This window comes from Hemitrygon akajei, chromosome 3, assembly GCF_048418815.1.
Source record: "Hemitrygon akajei chromosome 3, sHemAka1.3, whole genome shotgun sequence".
Lineage (NCBI taxonomy): Eukaryota > Metazoa > Chordata > Chondrichthyes > Myliobatiformes > Dasyatidae > Hemitrygon > Hemitrygon akajei.
In genome coordinates, this window is record NC_133126.1 from 139,508,158 (window position 1) to 139,532,335 (window position 24,178).

The following is a 24,178-nucleotide window of genomic DNA, read 5'->3' on the forward strand; positions in this document are numbered from 1 at the left end:
AATTTGCGTGGAATACGATGGGTGTCCACGGGAGTTGTAAGAAAGCCTGAGGGCCAAATGTAATGGTGTTGTGACATTCAAAGGGTGAAATGTATTGTAAGGGGTTAATCTTTGTGCTTGTCAAATGTCTTCACCATTGTGGCCTTGAGTGTACTGTACATAACTTGGACTGTGAGAATGTAATATGCCAATGGAGATGCAACAGTGACAACACAAAAGTCATTTGAACACAGGGGTGGGACCCATTATGTTTGGTGACTAGTGATAATTGTTTTGAGCTGTGCTAGGTATTGGTCCATTTATTGAAGCATTTGAGTGGAGAGGATATAAAAATTAGAGTGGTCAGAAGCCTCACAGAAGCTGGTTGCGAACACTACCATCAGTCAAGTGGGAAATTAAAAGTGTTTTAATGCTTGCTATTCTCTCCTAATAAAGCAAGTTTTGTCACTCTTAGTAGATCATTGATGCTTGTGCCCTTCTGCCTCCCCAAGCAGAAACCTTTGTGAACCCTTTGGTGCAATATAACAGCTGTCACCAAAAATAATCATCATTCTCATTCTGATTCACAACTTTCCAATATAATCCTCATCAAAATATTCACTATTTACCCATTGCCACTACAAAAATGAGATCAAGCACAGAAACATGTTTGCCTCAACATCCTTAATCCTCCTCGCTCTAGTACTTCAACTCCTCGCCAATGAGTACCCCAACTGGAACAGAGTAAATATGCAAGATGAAAAGGAATCTCTTCAATTTTTTTTACCTTCACTTGAGGACCCTAGTAATTGTTACTTCCACTGTCAATTTAAGTTTGCAGGCAACACTTCCTGTTGTATGTACAGTAGATGGAGGCCAGGCTCAGACATGGAGTGTGTGAGAGGATAGGCTTTAGACTACACATCCAGAATGGGGGTATCTTTCAATGGCTTTCTCCTGCAATAGAAATCTTAAGCTATCAAGATCTGGGAAAAGAACCAAGATAGTGCGGCGACCCACTTCCTAGCACACTCGAACCGGCTCACAAATAGCCAGCGCGTCGGCATAAAGGCCAGTCCCGAAAGGGCGCCAGGTCTGCTTCACCAACAAAGGGAAAAGCCCGCGCGGCACTCTGAATACGTGCCCCCTACAGCATCCGCGCGCGGGACAGGACTGTGAATACGTGCCCCCTACAGCATCCGCACCCGGGGAGGGCGGGATCAGGGAGGCTTTAAAGCGAGGCCGCGAAGTTCGAATAAAATCTTTTTTTAACTGCAAGTTTACCGACTCCGTGTCATTATTTCAGCGCTGCGTGTAGCACACCGCTACAATAGCACCATTTTCTTTTCACTTCTCAGGAGCCACATCTCAGCTGGGACAAACATTAAGAATAATTGTTTCCCACATGTCATCACAGCCTTTAGCTGCTGGAAGAAAATCATGTTTAAAGATTAAGACCTCTAGCCTAGTGTATAGATGGTCCGTCAAGGAACCCTGATCCTCACTCTCTTAACCTTTTGGAGATGCAGACTACCTAGAGAAGGCATTTCAGCATGAATTCTTTAACAGAAAATCTTGCCTGACAATTTCTGTTGGAATTCTTTGAGGAAATAACAAACAGGACAGACGAAGAAGAATTGGTGGATATTGTATGCTTGCATTTTCAGAAGGTCTTTGTCAAGGTACAGCACACAAGGCTCCTTAACAAGGTAAGAGCCCAGGGTATTACAGGGAAGAAACTAGCATGAATAAAGAGTTGGCTGATTGGCAGGAGGCAAAGAATGGGAATAAAGGGAGCCTTTTCTGGTTGATTGCTGATGGTGTTTTGCAGGGGTCAGTATAGGGGCCACTTCTTTTTATGTTATATGTCAATGACTTAGATGATGGAATTCAAAGGCAACACGAGTGAATCTGCAGATGCTGGAAATAAATAAAAAACACAAAATGCTGGCAGAACTCAGCAGGCCAGACAGCATCTATGGGAAGGAAGGGTTTCGGCCTGAAACATCATCACTACCTCCTCTCATAGATGCTGTCTGGCCTGCCGAGTTCTGCCAGCATCTTGTGTTTTTTAGATGATGGAATTGATGGCTTTCGGGCCAAGTTTGCAGATGATTCTAAGATAGGTGAAGGGACAGGTCGTGTTGAGGAAACAGGAAGGCTGTGGAAGGACTTAGACAGATTAGGAGAATGGATAAATAAGTCTCAGATGGAATATAGTGTCAGGAAGTAATTGGTCTTGCACTTTGGTAGAAGGAACAAGGGCATAGAGTATTTTCTAAGTGGGCAGAAAATCCAGAAATCTGAGGTGCAAATGGACTTGGAGTTCCTTGTGCAGGATTCCCTAAAGGTTAACTTGCAGGATGAGTAGGTGGTGAGGAAGGCAAATGAAATATTAGCATTTGTTTTGAGAGGACTAGAATATAAAAGCTATGATATACTGCTGAGGCTTTGTAAAGCACTGGTGAGGCCTCACTTGGAGAAATGTGAGCAGTTTTGTGCCCCTTATCTAAAAAAGATAACAAAAAAAGCTGACATTGGAGAGGGTTCAGAATGAAAGAGTTATCATATGAGGAGGGTTTGATGGCTCTGGGCCTGTACTCACTGGATTTTAGAAGAATGAGGTGGGGATCTCACTGAAACATATTGACATATTGAGTGTTGTGAGGTCTAGATAGAGTGGATGCAGAGAGGATATTTTCTCTAGTGGGGGAGTCTATGACAAGAGGGCACAACCTCAGAGTAGAGGCACGTCCATTTAGAATGGAGATGAAGAGGAATTTTTTTAGCCTGAGGGTGGTGAATCTGTGGAATTCATTGTCACAGGTAGCTGTGGAAGCAAGGTCAATGGATGTATGTAAAGTGGAGGATGATATATTTTGATTAGTCAGGGCTTGAAAGGTTACAGAGAGAAGGCAGAAGAATGGGGTTGAGAGGGAGAATGGGTGAGCTATGATGGAATGGCAGAGCAAACTCAATGGGCTGAATGGCCTAATTCTGCTCTTAACTCTTATTGTCTTATATTATGGTCTTATGGCGTTTCAAAGGCAGAACCTTAAAATAAACTTGGAGGATAGCTGAACCAATGTTAGTATCTTCCCTGAAGCTAATATCTTCTACGCCGGCTCCAATTATACTCAACCAGCTCCTGCGGCAAATCACAATGTCTGCATATATGACAACCAACTTTCAAAACAATTACTCCCATCTCAGGAAGTGATTTCCAGGACTACAGAAGTCATACTTCATGGACAACCTCAAATCCTCCTGGAATGATCAATACTACCTCATGGGAATGTCTAGCTCGGAAGCACTCATTTTGATGAAGAAGAACACAAAAGGCACAGTGGAATTACATGGGTTGAGTGAAATCAGTTTTTAATAATTACACTAAAATCTCCCGATATATCAATGCATGATTGTCAATTACTACATATACATGATAAAAGAGGAGTTCAATACAGGAAAATGGCTGCAGAGATCAGAGTGGTGGATTGGGAGTAGGAAAGATAACTTGCTGTTTGTCAGATGCTCGATGTGTTGCCTTTATGGCATTTGTTTAGTTCATAATATCTTCGCTAGTAATTCGTTTGTTAGCATTTTTTAGTTAAAGTTAGGATTGTTTAAAGTAAATTCGTTGTCTGTGATATATCGCGGCATGCGATGACATCACATCCGGTTTCGCCGAGTCTTGTGGGAAAATACCGGTTTGGAGAAACGGGAAGGAGGGGGCACACGTGCGAGATCAGCGCAAGAAAAGTTGTCTCTCTACGCATTAGAAACATAGTGAAGCAACGCCATAAGTTCACGAGATAATCGATATGTTGAATTAAAATGTTAACGCTGATTCCGTTAAAAGTAACGACGGTTGATAAGGTTTATGTTTTCGTTAGTTAAAGAGTTGTGGATAGTTTGTGTTGAAGTGTATTTAAAGCAGTCAATGGCATAAGTAGATTCTGACTGTATGCTGCACTTTAATGTAATGTAGTTGTAATTTTACTTTTGCAAGTATTCACGATGTAAATGTGATATCAAGAAGGAAACAAATACTGTACAAATCTTGTATTGTTTTATCAACAGTTTTCAGCATACGTTAATGTGGAGGAGTGAACAGTAAACGGTTAATCTTACTGTGACCCTGTTTTCATTGACAACGGTTTACCTCGGTGTTTAGTTCAGCGTTCCCTTACACCTGAGCGAGAACACTACACTCGATAATCATCATCTTATTCTCAACTTCATTGAACCCAATCAGTAGATGTCATTCTGATCTATTGGGAACCATCTCCTTTAATGAGTTAGGATCGAGGTTAAATGTAATGATCTTATTGTATTTTGCTCTTCAACCTCCATTATTAAAACTAATCATCAGTTTCTATTGTATAGTCATAATATGTGCAGGGTAGTAGAATGTAATCCATTTGATTGTAACTTCAAATCTAATTACTTTAGATCTGAGGCCACTGAACTGCAGTCTGCTCCCTAACTATTTGTGGAGGTGACCAGATTCATACTACCATCTGTGCCAATGGCTGGCTGAGACACAGCCATGATTTTCATTCAGCTAGTACAAATGCTTCAAGCTGCTTGTTTTCATTCCTGCCATGCTTGGCTACACTTTATGCAGTGATGTCAACATCCAAGCCGTTGAATGAAACTGGCTTTCAGAAAAGTACAAGAATTACAACAGTGAATCAACCCAGCCAGAAAAATCGCCATTAAATTGCTTTAAAAGTAACTCTGGCAAGCTCATGTTAATGTAATCAACAAAGCAGGGCTGGCCACCTTCAAATGGAATACAACTGTTGTATCCAAGTCAAAAGGCAGCTTGCAACACATGGAGTCATGCCCAAGTCAAAGAGACGAACATTTCATTTCACTTGCACAATTTCCATATGGAAACAAGTTTGTATGAGCCAACAGTCTGGCCCATGTTTGCAGAGACTGCAATAGTGAAACCAGCATGAGGAAAGCAGAATGCCAGCAATGGAATTCTTTGACTCCTCATACTGCTAAGGAGACTCCGTATAACTTACAGGGTCTTGTTTATTGGTCCAATTAATAATTCTTTGGGGGTAGATTGCAGAGGTTATACTGGGGGGAAGCAGTCAGCCTGACAATGATTATTACCTCTATAATTCTATAATGTGATATTGTTTTTTAATATTTATATGAAATCAGCAAATCTACTAGCTGGATGGGGAAGAACAGATATTTTATGCACAGCTTGCTGTAAGCAGCTTTAATAAAATATATCAATTATAAAAGAAATTTGTAGACTTACTAAAAGTTCTTCAAAATCTACAACTTTCATCTGATGCACCTGGGCCTCTGTAATCTCTTGCTGTTTCAGCCTTTGTATCTGTGATTAATAATGCACTACCAAACAGAATTTTGTCACACCTGAGCACTGGCTCTGCTCAGAACTATACACAGTCTTAAAAGGGAAATGTTCGATCATAGGTGTGAAGAACTACATATACCTGTCTGGACTGCTCCTGTGGCTCCTCCCACAGACCCCTGCTGACTGCTCCTGTGGCTCCTCCCACAGACCCCTGTATAAAGGCGATTGAGGTCTGAGCCCGGCCTCATTCTCCAGGATGTAGTGTTGTTCATTCTTCCAGTCAATAAAATTGATGCACCATCAATAACTCACTCTGAGACGTAAGAAGAGAGATATCGGCTTTTATTGACTGGAAGAGTGAACAACATTACATTCATCAGGGACCTCTCGACCTACGAAGGGGCGCTTGACGCCCTCAAAAGACAGTACCTGCGGCCGGTGAACGCCGTCTACGCCAGACATCGCTTGGCCACGCGCAGACAACGCCCTGCGGAGTCATCCGCCGAATTTCTCCAAGCTCTACAGGCACTCGTGCGGACTTGTGACTGCAAAAAGCTCGCGGCGGAACAGCATGCGGAACTCTTGGTACGAGACGCCTTTGTGACCGGAATTAGGTCAGTGTATGTGCGCCAGCGGCTGCTGGAAAATGCTGATCTTACCTTACGCTCGGCGATCGAGACGGCCGACACGCTGGAGGCTGCTCTGCACAACGCTGACGCTGTCCAGCCGCGCGATTCCCCGCCGGTTCCGTGCACACCTCCAACTCTGCCGCCACCGGTTCCCGCGAGCGAATTCGCCAACGCCGCTGCTAGTCGCGGTCCCACACACTCCCCAAACTTGACCAAGCGAAAGCTGTGTTATTTCTGTGAGCTTGAGAAACATCCTCGAAACCGTTGCCCAGCTCGAGAAGCGACCTTCTCCAGCTGCGGAAAACCGGGTCATTTCGCCAGAGCCTGTAAGTCTAAACCGCGCGCGGGGGTCGAGCAGCGCTGCATTTGAGACGTGGGGGCCGCCATCTTCCATGCCCGGATGTGGGCGGCCATCTTTGCCGGCGTCACCATGCCCCGCCCCCGACTCGCCGGTGTTTACTGGGCACCAAGATGGCATTTCAACTCTGGCCACCGTAACCCTCGACCAAAGCGCTCCACACCAACTCGCAAGGTCAATGATGGACATCCTGGTGGAGGGACACAGGACTAGCTGCCTGTTTGACACGGGCAGCACTGAGAGTTTTATTGACCCGGACACAGTGCAACGCTGTGGACTCGTGACATGGCCGGTAAGTCACAGGATCACCTTGGCTTCTGGGTCGCATTCCACAGACATCCGGGTGGGTTGTGTAGCGACATTGATGGTGCAGGGCACAGAACATCGGAACTTTGCACTACTGGTCATGCCTCGACTGTGCGCACCTGTGCTATTGGGGCTGGACTTCCAGAGCCATCTCGAAAGTGTGACTATGGCATATGACGGGCCCTTCCCACCGCTCACTGTTAGGAATCCTCAGTTTGGTGGGACTTCGCCATATACCCTGTTACCGCACACACATACACACCGAACCACACGTCCCGCCCAGCACCATACCGATAGCTGTGCTACTGACACTACTTGCAGCCTCTCCACCCTCAAGATCCCTCCCCCATTGCTGTTCGCCAACCTGACCCCCGACTGTAAACCGGTGGCGACTAAAAGCAGGAGGTACAGCGCAGGGGACAGGGCCTTCATTCAGTCAGAGGTGCAGCGGCTGCTCAGGGAGGGGATCATTGAGCCGAGCACAAGCCCATGGCGGTCCCAGGTGGTTGTTGTTCGGACTGGGCAGAAAAATAGGATGGTTGTGGACTATAGTCAGATCATCAATAGGTTCACGCAGCTTGACGCGTACCCCCTACCCCGCATCGCGGGTATGGTCAACCAGATAGCTCAGTACAAGGTGTACTCGACAATAGATCTGAAATCCGCTTATCACCAGCTCCCCATCCGCCCAGAGGACCACCCCTACACCACCTTCGAGGCGGGCGGCAGGCTCTATCATTTCCTGCGCGTCCCATTTGGTGTCACCAATGGTGTCTCAGTCTTCCAGAGGGAAATGGACCGGATGGTGGACCAGTACAACCTGAAGGCCACATTTCCCTATCTAGATAACATCACCATCTGTGGTCGCGACTGGTCGGATCACGACGCCAACCTCCAACCATTTTTCCAAGTGGCCGAAGCTTTGAACCTTACTTATAACAGGGACAAGTGTGTGTTCAGAACCACCCGACTCGCTATCCTTGGGTATCTCGTGGAAAACGGGGTCATTGGCCCTGACCCCGACCGTATGCGCCCCCTGTTAGAACTCCCTCTTCCCACCACTCTCAAAGCCCTCAGACGGTGCCTGGGTTTTTTTTCCTATTACGCCCAATGGGTCCCCCATTACGCAGACAAGGCCCGCCCTCTGGTCAAGTCTACCACTTTCCCCCTCTCTGCCGAGGCCTGCGCGGCCTTCAGCTGCATTAAAGGGGACATTATCAAAGCAACGATGCATGCGGTGGACGAGACCATTCCCTTCCAAGTAGAGAGTGACGCCTCCGATTTCGCGCTTGCTGCTACCCTCAATCAGGCAGGCAGGCCAGTAGCATTCTTTTCTCGTACCCTTCAAGGCTCTGAACTTCGGCACTCCGCGGTGGAGAAAGAAGCCCAGGCCATAGTGGAAGCTATTAGGCACTGGCGGCACTATCTCACCGGGAAAAGGTTCACCTTGCTGACCGACCAGCGCTTGGTTGCGTTCATGTTCAGCAACCAACAGCGGGGCAAAATCAAAAATGATAAAATTTTGCGGTGGAGAATAGAACTCTCCACCTACAACTATGATATCCTGTACCGGCCTGGAAGGCTCAATGAGCCCCCTGATGCCCTATCCCGGGGAGCGTGTGCCAGCGCACAGCTCGACCAGCTATACGCCCTCCATGCACATCTTTGCCATCCGGGGGGTCACCCGATTTTACCATTTCATTAAAGCCCGGAACCTGCCGTACTCCCTGGAGGACATCAGGACGATGACTAGGGACTGCCAAATCTGCGCTGAGTGCAAACCGCACTTCTACCGTCCTGACACTGCGCAGCTTGTCAAGGCCACCCGCCCTTTTGAGCGACTGAGTGTTGACTTTAAGGGCCCCCTTCCCTCCACCGACCGCAATGTCTATTTTCTCAATATTATCGACGTGTACTCGCGATTCCCCTTTGCCATTCCCTGCCCCGACACCACTACCACGTCCGTCATAAAAGCCCTGCGCCAGCTTTTCACTCTGTTCGGATATCCCTGCTATATCCACAGTGATAGAGGGTCCTCCTTTATGAGTGACGAGTTGCGCTGGTACCTGCTAGCTAGGGGCATTGCTACTAGTCGAACCACGAGTTATAATCCCCGGGGGAATGGACAGGTGGAGAGGGAGAATGCCACAGTGTGGAAGGCCACACTTTTAGCCCTTAAGTCAAAGGGGTTGCCGGTCTCCCGATGGCAGGAGGTCCTCCCTGAGGCACCACTCTATCCGCTCCCTGTTATGTACGTCCACCAATCTCACCCCTCACGAACGCCTATTCTCTTTTCCCAGGAAGTCTGTCACTGGGACCACCCTACCAGTTTGGCTGACGTCTCCTGGGCCAGTGCTGCTACGTAAACATGTGAGGAGTAATAAATACTCCCCGCTGGTCGAGAGGGTTCACCCTTTGCATGCTAACCCCCAGTATGTCTACATGGTCTTGCCTGATGGGCGGGAGGACACGGTCTCTGTCCGCAACCTGGCGCCCGCAGGAGCAGCAGACTACTACCCCGTACACTCCACGGTAACTATGAACCCTGTACCCAAGGTGACACCGCGCACACCGTGCCCCACACAGACTCCTCCCGACGCTCATGTACCAGGCATCTCATACGCGTATATTCCGGGTGCCTCGCACACACGTAAGGGATTCCTGACACCTCCAGTTAGGCCAGAACCAGCATAACCTCCGTCTCCGCTGCAATCACCACCTCCGGCACCTGTGCAATCACCACCTCTGGCACCTGTGCAATCAATCACCACCTCTGGCACCTGTGCAATCACCACCTCCGGCACCTGTGCAATCACCACCGGCACCTGTGCAATCACCACCTCCGGCACCTGTGCAATCACCACCACCGGCACCTGTGCAATCACCACCAGTGCTACGTAGATCGCAGCGACAGATTCGACCGCCTGATAGACTTGACCTGTAAATATACTTGTAAGAAACTTCGCCATCTGGGGACTCTTTTTAAAACAAAGGGGGGGTGAATGTGGTGAACTACATATACCTGTCCGGACACGCTCCCCTACTGACTGCTCCTGTGGCTCCTCCCACAGACCCCTGTATAAAGGCGATAGAGGCCTGAGCCCGGCCTCATTCTCCAGGATGTAGTGTTGTTCATTCTTCCAGTCAATAAAAGCCGATATCTCGCTTCTTACATCTCAGAGTGAGTTATTGATGGTGCATCAATAGGAGAACAGGACAGGGTGTTGCGGCCTAAGAAGAGGTATGGGCCAGTTCAGATCGCTGCTCCACGGCGTTTACTCAGCTCTGCACTGAACTATGGGACTCTCTTGCAGACTTCAGATTTGCTTGCAGTTACTATCTGCATGTTTTTTCTCATTGCACATTGGGTGTTCGGCTGTCTTTTTTATGGGTTTGGTTTTTATGGGCATGACGTGGTTTTTATTCTTTGCACATTAGGTGTCAGACAGTCTTCTTTACATATACATGTTTGGGGGTGTCTTTGTTTCAGACTGCCTATTAGGAGACAAATCCCAACGTTGTATAATGTACACACACTTTTATAATAAATGTACATTGAACATTTAACTTAAGACCAATACTTCCATGATGCCTGATGTGCCAATGAGGAGGGGTATAGACCGATGGATGGATTACAGTTCCATGATTTTGGTTGACTCATGTGTAGCCTGCAGATGGTGCGGAAAAACTGAAAAGGTTACTGTTATTTACACCACTTGTGAGGCCTCCTTAAAAGGAGACACCCTGAACAGGTCACAGACTATGCAGCGTGTTAGTGGGAACTCACCTCATGTAGTTACCCTGCAGTCTTCTACTCTCCCTCAGAACGTGGTTCCAACAGCTTCCCCTCCCAATTTGCTCACGTACATCAATTATCAGGCATTGTAATGCACCTTCTGAAGAGCTATACAATTTCTGGAATCATAGATCATACAGCATAGAAACAGGCCCTTCAGCCCATGCTGATCAGGATGGCATTCCAATCCCAACCACACATTTTTTTCACGTTCCGTCTAGTGCTTTTGAACCTATGCCTTACTTATTGACCCTCCAGCTGGTGGAAAGAGTTCCACATTGTTTACTCCACCTGCAGTGAACAAGCTCCTCTGAATAGCAGTTTACATTTTGATACACCTTTTGCATACAACACATGCTAATAATCAGAATCAGAATCAGGTTTATTATCACCGGCATGTGACGTGAAATTTGTTAACTTAGCAGCAGCAGTTCAATGCAATATATAATCTAGCAGAGAGAGAGAGAAAAAAATAATAACAAATAAAATAAAACATAATAATAAATAAACAAGTAAATCAATTACGTATATTGAATAGATTTTTAAAAATGTGCAAAAACAGAAAAACTATATTAAAAAAAAATGAGGTTCAAAGCTTCAATGTCCATTTAGGAATTGGATGGCTGGGGGGAAAAAGTTGTGCCTTCAGGCTTCTGTACCTCCTACCTGATGGTAACTGTGAGAAAAGGGCATGCCCTGGGTGCTGGAGGCCCTTAATAATGGACGCTGCCTTTCTGAGACACCGTTCCCTAAGGACGCCCTGGGTACTTTGTAAGTTAGTGCCCAAGATGGAGCTGACTAGATTTACAACCTTCTGCAGCTTCTTTCTGTCCTGTGCAATAGCTCTTCCATACCAGACAGTGATGCAGCCTGTCAGAATGCTCTCCACGGTACAACTATAGAAGTTTTTGAGTGTATTTGTTGACATGCCAAGTCTCTTCAAACTCCTAATAAAGTATAGCTGCTGTCTTGCCTTCTTCATGACTACATCAATATGTTGGGACCAGGTTAGATCCTCAGAGATATAGACACTGAGGAATCTGAAGCTGCTCATTCTCTCCACTTCTGATCTCTCTGAGGATTGGTATGTGTTCCTTCATCTTACCCTTCCTGAAGTCCACAATCAGCTTTTTTCATCTTACTGACATTTAGTGCCAATTTGTTGCTGTGGCTCCATTCCACTAGTTGGCATATCTCACTTCTGTACGCCCTGTCATCAGCACCTAAGATTCTACCAACAATGGTTGTATCATCAGCAAATTTGTAGATGTTATTTGAGCTATGGTTAGCCACACAGTCATGTGTATACAGAGAGTAGAGAAGTGGGCTAAGCACACACCCCTGAGATGTGTCAGTGTTGATTGTCAGTGAGGAGGAGATGTTATCACCAATCTGCACAGACTGTGGTCTTCCGGTTAGGAAGTCGAGGATCTAATTGCAGAGAAAGGTACAGAGGCCCAGGTTCTGCAACTTCTCAATCAGGATTGTGGGAATGATGGTATTAAATGCTGAGCTATAGTCAATGAACAGCATCCTGACGTAGGTGTTTGTATTGTCTAGGTGGTCTAAAGCTGTGTGGAGAGCCATTGAGATTGTGTCTGCCATTGTCCTTTTGTGGCGATAGGCAAATTGCAATGGGTCCAGGTCTTTGCTGAGGCAGGAGTTCAGTCTAGTCATAACCGACCTCTCAAAGCATTTCATCACTGTCAATGTGAGTGCTACCGGGTGATAGTTGTTAACACAGCCCACATTATTCTTCTTAGGCACTGGTATGATTGTTGTCTTTTTGAAGCATTTGGAAACTTCTGCCCATAGCAGTGAGAGGTTGAAAATATCCTTGAATATTTCTGCTAGTTGGTTGGAACAGGTTTTCAGAGCCTTACCAGGTACTCCATCAGGACCTTCTGCCTTGTGAGGGTTCACTCTCTTTAAAGTCAGACTAACATCGGTCTCTGAGACAGAGATCACAGACAGGGTCATCAGATGCAGCAGGGATCTTCACAGCTGTAGTTGCGTTCTCTCTTTCAAAGCGTGCATAGAAGGTATAGATTTCATCTGGTAGTGAAGCATCACTGCCATTCATACTATTGGGTTTCTTTTTGGAGGAAGTAATGTCTTGCAGACCCTGCCAGCGTTGCCGTGCATCTGATATTGCCTCTAACCTCATTCAAAATTGTCTCTTCACCCTTGAGATAGGCAAATCATGCCTGGTTTTCTGGTACAGGCTTGGGTCACCACACTTGAATGCCACATATCTAGCCTTCAACAGATGATGTACCTCCTGGTTCATCCACGGCTTTTGGTTTGGGAATATACAGTAAGACTTTGTAGGCACACACACATCCACAGAGGTTTTAATGAAGTTGGTAACAACTGCAACATACCCATCCAGGTTCAAAGATGAATCCCTGAATACAGTCCAGTCCACTGATTCAAAGCAGTCCTGTAGGTGCTCCTTTGCTTCCCTTGTCCATACCTTCTTGGTCCTCACTACTGGTGCTGCAGTCTTCAGTCTCTGCCTATACTCAGTGAGTAGAAGTACAGCTAATGATCAGACTTCAAAAAGTGAGGGCGTGGAATAGCTCGGTAGGCATTCTTGATGGTGGAGTAGCAATGGTCCAGTGTGTTTTTTCCTCTGGTATTGCAAGTGATCTGTTGATGGTAATTGCTCAGTGATTGCTAAACATTATATTGCATTTCAGCATTTTTTTGTCACTGTAAATCAGTAAGCCATCAACTTGAAAGAACCTGTGCAAGAGTTACTTGAAGATATAATGTAGACTGGATTCTCTCAGTTCTGATGAGAGAATCATCATATTCATTTTTGTGGTGTGCATTGGGAATGTATGAAGATGAACAGCACAAACAGGAGAAAATCTGCAGTGCCAGAAATCCAAAGCTTCTGACCAGAAGTATTAGAAAGTAAAATCAAAATACTCAAAGCAATACACACAGAATGCTGGAGGAACCCAGCAGGTCAGGCAGCGTCAATGGAAGTGAAGAAACAGTTAACTTTTTGGACTGAGTCCCTTCCTGTCCCTTTCTATTCACCATCTACACCTTGGACTTCAACTACGACACAGAGTCTTGCCATCTTCAGAAGTTTTCTGATGACTCTGCCATAGTTAGATGCATCTGCAAGGGAGATGAGGCTGAGTACAGGGCTACAGGGGGAAACTTTGTCACATGGTGTGAGCAGAATCATCTGCAGCTTAATGTGAAAAAGACTAAGGAGCTGGTGGTGGACCTGAGGAGGGCTAAGGCACCGGTGACCCCTGTTTCCATCCAAGGGGTCAGTGTGGACTTAGTGGAGGATTACAAATACCTGGGGATGCAAATTGATAATAAACTGGACTGGTCAAAGAACACTGAGGTTGTCTACAAGAAGGGTCAGAGCCGTCTCTATTTCCTTAGGAGACTGAGGTCCTTTAACATCTGCCGGATGATGCTGAGGATGTTCTACGAGTCTGTGGTGGCCAGTGCTATCATGTTTGCTGTTGTGTGCTGGGGCAGTAGGCTGAGGGTAGCAGACACCAACAGAATCAACAAACACATTTGTAAGGCCAGTGATGTTGTGGGGGTTGAACTGGGCTCTCTGACGGTGGTGTCTGAAAAGAGGATGCTGTCCAAGTTCCATTCCATATTGGACAATGTCTTCCATCCACTCCATAATGTACTGGTTAGGCACAGGAGTACATTCAGCCAGAGACTCATTCCACCGAGATGCAACACTGAGCGTCATAGGAAGTCATTCCTGTCTGTGGCCATCAAACTTTACAACTCCTCCCTCGGAGTGTCAGACACCCTGAGCCAATAGGCTGGTCCTGGACTAATTTCCAATTGGCATTATTTACTTATTATTTAATTATTTATGGTTTTATATTGCTATATTTCTACACTATTCTTGGCTGGTGCGACTGTAACGAAACCCAATTTCCCTTGGGATCAATAAAGTATGTCTGTCTGTCTGTCTGAAGACTGGAAAGGAAGGGGAAGATGCCAGAATAAAATAAGAGGGAGGGGGAGGAGCATGAGGATAGCTAGAAAATGAGAGGTGAAGCCAGGTGGGTAGGAAACGTAAAAAGCTGGAGAGGAAGGAATCTAAAGTGGATCATAGGAGAAGTGGAAGGAGGAGGGACCCAGGGAGAGTTGACAGACAGGTGAGAAGAGCTAAGAGGCCAGATTGGGGAAGGGTGTTGTTTTTGCCACAAGGAGAAATCAATATTTGTGCCATCAGGTTGGAGGCTACCCGGACGGAACATAAGATGTTGCTCCTCTCCTGAGGGTGTTTTCATTGTGGCACAAGAGGAGGCCATGGACTGATGTGTCAGAATGGGAATGGGCATGGGAATTGAATTGTCTGGGCACCCGGAAGTTACACATTACGCGTATGGTGCGGAACTGCTCGACGAAGCTTGTAACAAGCTTGAGATGTGCCACATCACAGAAAGCAGTAATACATCACAACATTTCTTGCCGTGCATTAAAGCCCAGAAGGAACAGTATGCCAACAAAATACCACCACCTTCAGCACTGAGTCCCAGATGGATTAACCTCAGCATTACCTAGGCTTCCTCAGTAACACTTCCCAAATCTATAACTTCTGGCTGCAAGATGTAGAACAATATCAGCACCTCCATGTACACTTGTTAAGTTATACTTCAATCTGATATGAACATTTATTATTATTCTTTCATTGTTACTGAGCCACCATTCTAAAAACACACACTGAACACTGTTTGGAGCACCTTGCAGAAGTTGATCCATGATTACATTCTCAAGGGCAACTAGATTTGAGGAGCAGATGACTAGTGATAACATATTCCCAAAATTAATTTAAACAAAAATTTAATATAGTCACCATGTTATTCGCAGTCGGAATAACTGGTAATCCCTGTCAAGCGATGCTAACCTTCGATCACTATTACCTTACCCAAGCTCAACCTCCTCCTGCTAATCTTGGACAAGTTTTCTTCTCCTGTTCACTAGGACAATATCAATTGACTCCATCTCCAAATGCTCCCCGTATCTCCTGGTCAGTGCCTATAGTCAGGTAGGTAGAAATCACTTATTTTAAAAAAAAAGTTTAAAATTTCTGAAGTATTATATTGAAGTGAAAAGGAGCCATGTAAGAAAAAATGGCTTAACTATTTACAAGAAAAAATTAAATATCACAAGGTTCAAAAGGTTCAACGGTTTATTTATTATCAAGTATGCAACTTGAAATTCTTCTTCTCTGGGTAGCCATGAAACCAAGAAAGAAAAGAACGATCATCAACCCCCAAATCCCACCTTCCCACACAAAAAGTGAACAAAACAGAACAGGAACATCAACACCCAAATCCCTCCTCCCGGACAAAAAACAAACAAAACAGTACAGGCATATCGACCCCCAAACCCCTCACCTGCCAAGAAATATCTTTGTAGCACAGAGTCATTATTTCAGGTTCATGACTGTTCATCTGAATATTTTTCAATTAAATATACTTGAGAGATACATAAGTGTTTGAAACACTTGGGAAAGTTAGAGAATTTGAATAAACACATTTTTCTGAGAAATTTGGAATGCATTTATTAACAGCTGGAGGTTTACATCTGTAGTTCCACATCTGTAGGAGCAAAACAGATTGCAATTGGCACTGAGCAGCAAGGTAGTGAGATTTATTTGGGAAATGTTGTTTATCTTGGACTCAGTGGTAGAAACTAAATCCTTTTTATCAGATTATTATCATTTAGCAAGAGTCATTAATTTGAACTGAAAGGCAATTTTAATCAGATAGAATAGGAACATGGTGTCATTAAAATAATCCCCCAATAATGAATAGCAGCTGTGGTTGTAAGCATAATCTTTACCAGTTCTCTTGGCATAGCATCATCCCTAACTTATTTTATATTTATACTGTAACATATGGGTAACTTAATTTACGTTTGGTGCCGTTAACGGAAGGTATACTTACAAGGGGTGATTGATAAGTTTGTGGCCTAAGGTAGAAGGAGTCAATTTTAGACAACCTAGCACATTTATTTTTCAACATAGCCCCCTCCCACATTTACACACTTAGTCCAGTGGTTGTGGAGCATACGGATCTTGGACCTCTAGAAAGTGTCCACAGCAGGGGTGATTGATAAGTTTGTGGCCCAAGGTAGAAGGAGATGAGTTATTAAAGGGCTGGAGGGGGTGAATCTTAGGAGAGGGTAGAAGTTCATTGAAGAAAGGGAAAGAAGAGGAAGAGCACCAGAGGGAGGTGATGGGTAGGCAAGAAGATAGGAGGGAGAAGGAAACAGGAATGGTGAAGGGGAGGGGCTCTAGCCAGAGCATGGTCTCACTGCAGCAGTAGAGGTGGCCATGGACTGACATGCCTCCTCCTCCTTCCCTTTCTTCCATCATCTTCTACCCTCTCCTATCAGGTTCCCCTTCCTCCAGTCCTTTATCTCTTTCATCAATCAACTTCCTAGCTCTTTATTTCAGCCCTTCCCCCTCTCCTGGTTTCACCAATCACATGCCACCTTGCTCCCCTCCCCCCACCTTCTTGCTCTGACTTCTCATCTGTTTTTCCAGTCCTGATGAAGGGTCTTGGCCTGAAACATCGACTGTTTATTGATTTCCATAGATGCTGCCTGGCCTACTGAGTTCCTCTAGAATTTTGTGTGCTTTGCCTTGGATTTTCAGCATCTGCAGATTTTTAAGAGTTTGTGACTAAGTTCAGAGTTAAAGTGTATACACAATCTACAACCATGAAATTCATCACCTTACAGGCAGCTACAGAAACAAAGAAACACAAAGAATCTATTAAAAAAAGGTAATCAAACATCCAATGTGCGAAAAATGCAATCATAAGGAAAGTACTCCAGTGTCTTTAATTTCTTAGACGATTAAGAAGGCACACAAACACTAACACTCTGACAAACTTTTTCAGATGTACTGTTAAATGTATCCAGACTAGTTACATCACAGTTGGCATGGCAATTCTAATCTGCAGAATGCAAATAGCTGCAGAGAGTCCAATAGATCACATTCACATTCCTCCCTACCATCAGGAGGCGCTGCCTCAGGAAGGCAACATCCATCATCAAAGTTCCACATTATCTGGGCCATGCCATCTTCTCACAACTACTATCAGACAGTAGGTACATAAGCCTTAAGTTCTACTCCACTAGGTTCAAGAACAGCAACTTCCCTCCAGCCATTTGGTTCTTGAACCGACCAGCAAACCCTCATCACCCTACAGTTTACCAGCACTATGACCACTTTGATCTCTGTACTGATTTTGTTTTTGTTTTAATTGTGTTCTTTCTTGTAAAAATGTGTATAATTTATGGTTAATCTATATTTTTCTTGTCGCATTCTGACATGTTGGTCCATGGCCTTCTCTGTTGCCGTGATGAGGCCACTCTCAGATTAAAGAAGCAACACCTCATGTTCCGTCCGAGTAGCCTCCATCCTGATGGCATGAACATCGTCTAACTTCCAGTAATTTTTCTCTTCCCTCTTCCCTTTTTTTCCATTCCACTCTCTGGCTCCCTTCTTCCTGCTTCTCTTCTCCTCACCTGCCTATCACCTCTCCCTGATGCCCCTCCTCCTCTCCTTTCTCCCATGCTCTACTCTCCTCTCCTATCAGATACCTTCTTCTTCAGCCCTTTATCTTTTCCACCTATCACTTCCCAGTTTCCATTTCATTCCCTCTCCTCCAACCACCTGCATCCTCCCTCACCTGGCTTCACCTGTTACTCCCCCCCCCCCCCCCACCATTTTATCCTGGCTTCTGCCCCCTTCTTTACATAAAAATGAATGGGAAGTTTTTTAGCGCCTAAGATTCAAAACATAGCAGACATCCTGAATATAACACTCATTGGTGCTCGCATAATTGTTTCCAAATACTCCTAAACTGTTAAACTGAAAGGGTTTGCAGAGGACACAAAAAGTAATGGTTTGTGGATTGCGTATAAGATTGTCATAGGTTACAACGGTACACTGATAGGAGGCAGAGCTGGACTGAGAACTGGCAGATAGAGTTCAACCAAGAAAATTCTGAAGTGATATACTTTGGAAGGTTTCATTTAAAGGTAGAGTACAGAATTAATGTTAGGATTCTTATCAGTGTAGAAGGACAGTGGGATTTTGGGGTCCATGTTGATAGATCCCTCAAAGTTGCAGTCATGTTGATAGGGTGGTTGAGAAGGCATATAGTGTGTTGGCATTCATTAGTTACAGGGTTAAGTTTAAGAACCATGGGGTAATGTTCCAGCTCTATAAAACTGGTTAGACAACACTTGAAATATTGTGTTCAGTTTTGGTCGCCTCATTATAGTGTAACACTAAGGGCTATCGGCTTGTGTTTGTCTACAACATATATGTCAAACTCAAGGCCCGCGGGCCAAATCCGGCCCGCGGTGGAATTATCTTTGGCCCGCGAGATAATATCTAATTACTATTAAAGCTGGCCCCAGTAATCGAAGTGCCTATGGCCTATGATATGGCAAATGCTGAGTTTATTCAGGTACCAGGTTTTCAGGGTTTTTAGTGTTTATTCGGCAGTCTTGCTCGGCAGTCTTCTTCATAGGAAATGGAATTTGTAAAGTGAAACACTTTGTAGTTATAGCAGAGACTGAGACACATGAGAGCAGGCTGAAAAAACGGAGGCAACGAAAGCTGCGTTCGCACGCGTCCGACTGATCCGGCCCGCATGAAGCTGCATTTTGCTCAATCCGGCCCGTGACCTAAAATGAGTTTGACACCCCTGGTCTAGGGGAAAATCCATCCACCTGCCAAACCGTGTCTCCCGTTTGTGTAGATGCTGTGTAATGCACACTGGTACAAACTCGCACATACAATATCAGACAGCACACAATGTGCGTTTACAGAGTACACTTTATAAATCTTACTGGAACTACGTAATTAATAGCGATACAATATAAAAAGAAAGAAAAGGGTGCCAAAACTTATCAGAGTTTGATCAGTTTGTGCACAACCGTTGGAGCTCAATTATCGAAGCCTTCGGTCCACCATTCGATCTTCTTTGGGTTCTCCCAAAAATCCCGCTACTCACTCCAGGTTCCTACACATACAGGTAGAACAACATCACTTCCATTGGTTAATTCCTCCGTTATCAATAATTATAACCCAAACATTCCAACTAAACAGAGCATTACCTCATCAGTTATCCACAAAGAAGCCATTTCATTATAATGCTACAGAGAAGCCAGTTAACAGCTAACATTACAGTTAATAATCTGAGAACCCTGCAATAGGAAGGATGTGGAAGCTTTAGAAAGGGTTCAGAGGACATTTAGCAAGATGCTGCCTGGATCAGAGAGCATGACTTATGGGGAAAGTTTAAGTAAGCTAGGACTTTTCTTTTGGAGCGATGGAGGATGAGTTGACTTGACAGAGGTGTATAAGATAATAAGAGACATTGATAGGGTGGACAGCTAGCTCCTATTTTTAACAGCAGCAATGACTAATATGACAGGCTATATTTTTAAGGTGATTGGAGGAAATAAGGGGGTGGTGGGGATGTCAGAGAGTGGTGGGTGGGTGTGGAATACACTGCCTGGGCTTGTGGTAGAGGCAAATACATTAGGGCAATTTAAGAGATTCTTAGATAGGCAATGAATGAAAGAAGAAAATGGGGAGCTATGTGGGAGGAGAGGGTTAGATTGATCATGGAAATCAGCATTACATCATGGGCCAAAGAGCATGTACCGTGCTCTATTATACAATGTTTTATCAAAATACAATTAGTGCATGATTAGTTTAATCAGGTTCTTGTTAGAAGTAAATAAATTTATGAAAGACAGAAATAAGTACATATTCAGAGTCTTTTGCCCAGGATGGAAATGTTAAATGATAGAGGACACAGTTTTAAGGTGAAAGATAAGTTTAAAGGTGATATATATTTATTTTATACGAAGAGTGATAAGTGTCAAATGAAGCACTGCCAAGTGAAGTAGTGGAGGCAGATATAACAATGTTTAAGAGGCACATAACAAGCAGGGATTTGTATCATGTTCTGGCAGATGGAGTTAGTAAATAAAGTTGGCAACATGGTTGGCATTGGCATCATGGCTGGCTCAGTTCTAGAAATGGTCAGTGCAGAGTCAGTGTGGCTAGGGGTCTGTATCTGTGCTGTTTGACTTTCCCCTCTCCAGCTTCATGACTTCCTGCTAACAAGCTCAAAAGTCATAAAGACTGTTTGCACATTGCAGCAAAACTAAATATCTATAAAAAAAATGTAAGCTTGCTCCAAATGTGAAGGACTGATTGTTGGAGGAACGAACATCCCAGACTTGTTGACTTCTAACTGTCACCCACTTTTCAGTTCCTCACAGACCTCCAATTACTTTCAGAGCCGTCTCACAGTTTAGTTCTCTCCAGACAAGCTGATGAGGGGAACTGTATGTTTTCAGAAAATTCCTGGAGTATGTCAACAACTGCACAGCCATATTCACATGGGAACAGTCAGCCACCCTTTCTGTCAATATTGCCACAAAGCAGACATTTCTAAAAGGAAGAGTTAGACACTGAATACATTTTCAAGTACTGATCTTCAATAAATCAAAGTCTCCAGCAGATGTACCCTCAGCTGAAGAGGCCTTTATGTTCTTCTTTACTCATAGTTTCTTTCAGGTAGGTTGAGTGGGAGGGAGAGGATTTAAAGTTTTGTCCTAAGAAACTATTAGAAATATTGGCATGTAGGACTTGTTGTTAATTAATGTCAGGCAGGTTTGCCTAATTCAACAACAGAACGCAGATTCTGCAAAGTTTAACAGCTTTTATTCTGACACTTAAAATGCACTTCCATTGTATTCAGGAAAATGTACAGTATCAATCAGATGACACAGTTTTCAGACAGGAGGGGGAAAAAGATCTGAAGTATCATTTGCTGAGGCTAAAGTGGATGGGGGGGGGGAGGTGGTGGTGATGGTATGAGAACATAGAATAGTGTGTGATGGTATTGGGTTCACTGTTCGCAAAGCCCTAAACTCAAAAGGAAATAGTAAGCCCCATCCAATATTGGTATTTACAGTACTCTCACTACAGGGAGAATATATTGTATTAGCCTACTCCTTAAGGACTAACTTATTTCTCTGCCTAGTTTCTGTGGTGAAGTTTAACTGCTAATACCCTCTGTGTGAGCAGTGGGTTTCTCCTCTGTATCAAGGAAGAGATACATCAGCTGACAGTTTATTTTATAATTAGTGATATGAATTATGAACTAAAATAATTTACCAATGAGTTTCAGACAAATGAGTCCTGGGTACTTTGTAGGGTAGTACCCAAGATGGAGCTGACTAAATTTACATCTCTCTGAAGCTTTTTTCGGTCCTGTGCAGTAGCTCTCCCATACCAGATGGTGATGTAGTCTGTCAGAATGCTCTCCATGGTACATCTATAGAAGTTTTTGAGTATTTTTGTTGACATATCAAATCTCTTCAAACTCCTAATGAAGTATAGTTGCTGTCTTGCCTTCTTTATAGCTGCATTGATATGTTGGGACCAGGTTTGATCCTCAGAGATCTTGACACCCAGGAACTTGGAATTGCTCACTCTCTCCACTTCTGATCTCACTATGAGGATTGGTGTCTGTTCCTTCATCTTACCCTTCCTGAAGTCCACAATCAGCTCTTTCGTCTTACTGACGTTGAGTGCTGTGACACCACTCTGGCATACCTCACTCCTGTATGCCCTCTTGTCACCACCTGAGATTCTACCAACAATGGTTGTATCATCAGCAAATTATAGATGATATTTGAGCAATGCCTAGCCACACAGTCATGGGTATAGGGAGAGTAGAGCAGTGGGCTAAGCACACACCCCTGAGGTGCACCAGCATTGATTGTCAGCGAGGAGGAGATGTTATCACCAATCTGCACAGATTGTGGTCTTCCGGTTAGGAAATTGAGGATTCAATTACAGAGGGAGGTACAGAGGCCTGGGTTCTGTAACTTATCAATCAGGATGGTGGTGTTATATGCTGAGCTATAGTCGATGAACAGCATCCTGACATAAGTGTTTGTAATGTCCAGGTGGTATAAAGCCATGTGAAAAGCCGTTGAGATTACATCTGCCATTGGCCTATTGTGGCAATGCGAATTGCAGTGGGTCACAGGTGATCTAAAATCTTCTGGGGAGAGAGATGCCAGTCAGTAAAAACTAACACTGTGAGGGCTGACTCTAGGTATCCTATCTATTGATACCTATGATGACCTTTAATGTGCTAAGTGACAAAGTAAGTCAGGTATGGAACCTTCCTTGATCTCTATCACAATCATGTAAATAACTTAGCTGTAGTCCCTGGTTTGATTAGGCCAATTAACATTACCCCATTGTTTTATGCTTAGCTGATGCAGACCAGGCCGAGTCATGATCACTTCCCTTTGTAAACCATATCGCTTCAGTAGCCAGGTCACCTGCTGAAGGCCAGCAGCCTCTGCTCTGTAGATGGTGCTGTTTGCAAAGATGTCCTTTTAACTTCAGATTGATTATTGCTTACAACTTACATTAAGAACTGAACACTGATTATTGTTTATGACAAGAAGCTGAGTAAGGAATATTGGGTAGAAGTTTAACTTTGTCAGAAACCTTCTGGACCTTTTGGAAAGGTTATGCCGCTGTGTTAGAAAGCTTTGGTTAGCAATAAGTCTCTTGGCCATGAAAAGTGATGGCCCATCAAAAGCGCAGCATATAAACAGGCTCTTTTACTCATGATGTCTGTGCCGACCATGATGAAAATCCCATCTGAATACATTTGATCTCTATCCATCCATTCCTTGCTTGTTTACATGGCTGTCTAAATGTCTCTTTAATGATGCTTTAATTACTGCCTCCACCACTTCCCCTGACAATGCATTCCTGACACCTCTTCATGTAAAATAAATTTGTCTTGTATGTATGCTTCAAACTTTTCCGCTTCTCATCTTCACCTCTAATATTTGATACTCCCATTCTTGGAAAAAGACTCTGACTCTCTACCATGTCTTCACCTCTTAGAACCTTATGCACTAATGTCAGATTACCCATCAGCCTCTGATGTCCCAGAGAAAACAATCCAAATTTGTCTAATCTCTCCTTTTAGCTAATATTTTTCAATATATATGCAGCAATAATAAACCAATTTACTGATTCACCTTCTAATCCAATCAACATCTTGGTAAACTCTTCTGCATCCTCTCCAAAGCCTCCACACCCTTCCTGTAACATGGTGACCAAAACTGCAAACAATGCAAAAATGCAGCCTCACTAGAGCTTCAAACAACTGCAACAAACATGACTTCCCATCTTTTATACTAAGCACCTCAACAGATGAAGGTGTATATGCTGTTAGCTTTCTTTACCACCATATCCACTTGTGTTGCAATGTTCAGGGAGTTATGGACTTGCATGCCAAGTTCACTCTGAAAGTAGGTCCTTCTAAGGCACTGCCACTTACTCTTTGCAGTGAAAACACTGGAAGATCAAAGGGAATTCTGCAGTTTCTACTGCATGATATGACAGCATGATTTTACTTGAAAATGATTAATAGTCATCCAGAGTTACTGCGTCAGAACAATGTTCCTGTATTTGGTTGCAGAGTTTCTTCAGTCAGGACAATGTAACCTCAGGGACAAGAAGTACACTGTTGTTTCTGTGTGAGTTTAGTGTCAACTAAAAGACATTTCTGAGCACTGTACCATCATATTCTTCTCTTCATTAGGAACTAAGTAGAACATAACAAGTCCATTGCAAATAGGACCCTCAAAAGAGGCATGTGGGCAATGCCTGTTCA